The 4,721-nt window shown below is 39.5% G+C and overlaps 1 pseudogene; it reads right to left on the bottom strand.

The window, feature by feature from the left end:
* Positions 1 to 2,646: 2,646 nt before the first annotated feature.
* LOC147998395 (uncharacterized) lies at positions 2,647 to 3,614 on the bottom strand (annotated as a pseudogene).
* Positions 3,615 to 4,721: the final 1,107 nt, after the last annotated feature.

Raw genomic sequence — 4,721 nt, 5'->3', positions numbered from 1 at the left:
CGACAGGAGCCGGATGTAGATCGCTCCTGAGAGACACAGCCAGAATACAGCAAATACAGAGGCGAATGCCAGCAGCAAACCACTGAACTGAGAATAGGACCCCCGTTGAAGGAATCAGAGAAAGAACTGGAAGAGCTTGAAGGGGCTCAAGACCCCATATGTACAACAATGCCAAGCAACCAGAGCTTCCAGGGACTAAGCCACTACCTAAAGACTATACATGGACTGACCCTGGACTCTGACCTCATAGGTAGCAATGAATATTCTAGTAAGAGCACCAGTGGAATGGGAAGCCCTGGGTCCTGCTAAGACTGAACCCCCAGTGAACTAGACTGTTGGGGGGAGGGCGGCAATTGGGGGGAGGGTGGGGAGGGGGACACCCATAATGAAGGGGAGGGGGGAGGGGGATGTTTGCCCGGAAACCGGAAAGGGAATAACACTCGAAATGTATATAAGAAATACTCAAGTTAATAAAAAAAAAAGATAAATGTCAAAGAAATATCCAAGGAAGGATTCAGAAGTCATGAATATTAATAGGAGCTTTAAGTACAGCTTTAAGTAAATATTTTTATATCTGAAAAAAAGAAATTCTCAAGTTAATAAATAAGTAAAATAAAACAAAAAAACAAATGTATACATGTGGCAAATGCATCTTAACCACACACAATTTAGCATATACACTTCTCTATTCTTAATTCTATTTTATTATATCTATTCAAGATAGTACTGCTTTCCAAGTTAATAAAAAGTTGAAAATGTGAAAAGTAAAGAATTTTGCAAGGAAGTTTTATTTAAAGTCCTGTGTAAGACCAAGGAGATGGCTCATCAAATAAGATCACTTGCTGTCAAGCATGGTGACCTGAGTCAGATGGAGAAGACCTACATTATTGAAAGAGAGAAAAGACTTCCCCAGGTTGTCTTCTGATCTCTCATGCTGACAACACACACACACATACACACACACACACACACACACACACACACACACACACACACACACCCACACACACACATATAGTAAAATAAATAAATAAAAACATGTATATATAATAATTCTTGCTTAACAGCATTGGATAGAATCCATTCACAAAGGTGTGTTCTTCACCAAATTTTTAGGTGAGTTAAGAGTTATTCAACTTGTCACTTTGGTTTTGGTTGTTACAGCTTGTAGCTGAGGTTTCTATGTTTTTGGCAGCTTAGTCAAGAATGAAATAAAGGAGCATACAGACTGCAAAATAATAAAAATACTATTGTAAAAGCATAGAATAATAAAGACAAGAAGCAGTAGGCTAACAGGTGTTAAAGTACTCAAGGGTCCTAATTATTACTTAGGAATTTGTTTCATGTCGTTCAAGGAGAGGTTTGGTAGCTAATGGGTATGGCATGTGTGGTTCTTTATTTTGACAGACAGACTTAGATTATGTAAGTGTTTGTGCACTTCCAGTGTATTTTCCCACAGTGCATCTGATATTAATTATTTGACATGCGACTATGCATAGAGATGATGGAGTGGATTCTTCCCAAAACTTACTCAGAGTACATGGTTTACCTTATAAAACATCGATGCAAGTCCAAGCCAGATAGGCCCCTATTTATCTGTACTCTGATTTGACCTACAAACCATTTCAGTGGAAATTATACATCGTTGATTGTCTTTGATGGGAGATCATTATTCCATTGTTGTAAGTAGAGTGTTGTATTCTGATCCATACTAATGTAGGTTCCTAGATTGCAAACATGTTACTAGGCTTTGTTTGTTTTGTCTTGATTTTGTTTTTGTTTTTGTTGTATTTTAGTGTATGTGCATAGTACTTGCAGGTGAGTATCCTAGCCTGGCAGATGTACAATGAGAAAGTGCGTGTGTGTGTGTGTGTGTGTGTGTGTGTGTGTGTGTGTGTGTACATTACTAGAATTAAGAAGTGTCCAGGTTTGCTAGGCTTCACTGTTTCCCTGTCTTATCTTCTAGTCACCACTATTTTACTTTGAGTGCTATTGCTATCTTCCTATAGGATGGTGTCTTTATTCCTTCTAAGGGTCTTTCCTTAGGTCATGGGAGAGTGTAACAAAAACTACAAGAGATAGTCAATTCACAAGTAATGTTTTCTCTCTTTGCCGGTTGGATACAGCCACTCACAAAACATGCTTCCCACATCTAGCAATCAACAACCTGAACCAAATCCCTTCCCACTCCCATTCAAAGCACACAGATAGGAATGCCCAGCTCTATTCTTTTTCGTAGAATTGTGGACAAGGAAGATCTTGATGTTCTGTTCATATTCCCCAGTGTCTGAGCTTGTCTGACCCCCCAACTATGGAGGAACCACAGTTTCTCCCTCCTTTCCTCCTTCTAACTCACCCTCCATCTGTCTTCCCAGTTCTTGATCCACAAAATCACAAAGCTACAAATATTTCCATGTGATAATCAATTTATTTTTGCAATTCTCACTGGATATCATTGAACTAGTCAAAGTGTAATAACTGGGTATTTAAAAGCAATTTGATGAGGAGACACATAGGTCTGATATCTCTGGCTGCATTCTGGGACTAAATACTATATTGATGCCAGCAGTGGAGGTGTTTTGAGTCAGAGCTGACTTAGTCCTTCAGCTGTTTGTCTTGATCGCAGAATATGATCACCTCTTTTGCTTAATTGCTTTGATTGCAGAGTGTGGTCACCTCCTCACCTGCTTGTTTTGATAGCAGAGAGTAATCCATTTTTTCACCTGCTTGTCTTAGTAGACAATGTGATCCTCCCCTTCCGCCTGTTTGCCTTGATAGTAGTGTGTAAATCTCTTCCCCTTCACCTGCTTGTCTTGATTGTTGACTGCTATTATCTCTCCTTTTACTTATTTTTCCTGATCTAATTGTGTAATCACCTCCTCTTCTAGCTGCTTTTCTTGATTGTACAAGGTAGTCACCTTGTCCTGCACTTGCTTGTCTTGATTGCTTGATGTCTTTGCCTCCACTTGCAGCTCGTTGTAGTGGTGGTCACATTGTGTCTTCACCTTACCGTGCAGCTGATAATATTGATTCCACAGTGCATTCATCTCATTCTGTACCTGAGTATATTGATCCCACAACAACTTCAGCTTTTCCTGCAGGATTTTTTTCTCATTTGTTTCTTTGATTTTTCTTCTTTTTCTGAGGCTCATTTTCTCCAGGAAGTGTTGTTGTTTCTCTGTCTTCCTTAGGTTTCTCTGAAGGAGTGTCTTTTTTTTTTAAGATCTTCATCTTTGTGTTCTTTTTCAGGGTCCATTTTATCCTTTTTAGGACCCATAGAGCCTAGAAGGATAGCAAAATGAGACATTGGTTACTTACAGATGTGCTAGGAAGCAAGGCTTCCTAGGGGTTTGGGTTGAGCACAAAGTTTAAGCTAGGGCAGGCAAGGGCAGGTTTTTCCATGGGAGGGGTCACAGGTGGAGAAAAGAGGGGCTTTACTTAGGTTGGGTTAAGTTACTTTGTCACTCCCTCTGTAGGTGGACTCATCCAAGGTCCTGCCAGAAAGTCGAGTTCTGGGCTTTAGGCAAATCTTGCCCTTCTCCGGTTAGGTTGCATTGTGATGTCAATGGGTCTGTGTCTTTAGTGCCTTCTTGTGACTTATTAACCTTGCCCATTGTGAAGCTTCACAAGGGTCTTGCCCAGAGGGTCAACTAGCTGACTTTATACCCTCCTTGAATAATGGGAGACAAACCCATCAGCCATAATTGATCAGCTAGTTCTGCCATAGCCAATGCGGCAACCATGGACTCTGTCATCAGTGTATGCTCTGTGACCCCTTGGTGAATGGGGTTGGTGGGTAGGGCAATCTGCCTAGGAAAACAAAATAGAGCTCAGACAACAAAAAGTACCACCCCCTTACACCTCTGAATTAGGAACATGCTGGGAGGGAAAACAGGGTCAGCTTGATCATGAAGGCTCTTTCTTCAGTGTCTCAGTACACCAATGTTTAGTCTGTGGGAGTTACATGTGGCATAGGGTTTGCTCTTCAAATCTCTTCTTCAAGCTCCCCGAACCTAGAGAATGGTACATTCCAGTTTCAATTTTCCATAACACTTAATACTTTCAATTTTCAAAACATTATTCTGAAAGTAGCATATTCTTAAGAATATATGGATATGTAACTCACCCAAACAGCAGAGAAAGTTCCAAGAGTAAACATCTCTTTACATATTCATTTGACTGTAAGGACTGTTGATATTGCTTAGATAATATTTCTGATAGGATTGGAAAGGATTCCATTTTTGTAGATTTTATTTTTCCTTCTGTTCTTGTCCTTTTCCCACACTATTACTATTGAATTTTACAAGCTTCTTTTATTTATTCTTATCCTATCTTTTAAAATTCTTTCTTCCTAGTATAAATTGCTATCCAATCAAAATTCTCTGATGTATTTCAGTGCAATTCTTATATTTTTGAGGTGCTGTTGCACATGAGTCTTTGTTTAATATGTGCATTTGAATGTATTTTTATAATCCTGCTTCTACCTGTTTTCTTACATTCATTGCTTCTCATGTAGCCTATAGGATACAGTAGGGAGGTCCATTCCTTTCTACATGGGGAGGGGACTCTGATGTTTGTTCTATATCTCAATGCCATAGTATCTTGAGTAGTTCACAAATGTTCCCTCTATAAAAGTCAGCATATAAAGCTATGCTGAAAATTTCCAAGCCATTGTTTCAATTCAGGTTGTTGTAACAGAGTGTTGATGTGACTCTGTCACA

Source organism: Rattus norvegicus, chromosome X, assembly GCF_021556685.1.
Source record: "Rattus norvegicus strain SHRSP/BbbUtx chromosome X, alternate assembly SHRSP_T2T, whole genome shotgun sequence".
Taxonomy (NCBI): domain Eukaryota; kingdom Metazoa; phylum Chordata; class Mammalia; order Rodentia; family Muridae; genus Rattus; species Rattus norvegicus.
Note: the sequence above shows the minus strand (reverse complement) of the source record. Positions and strands in the feature narration are given on the sequence as shown.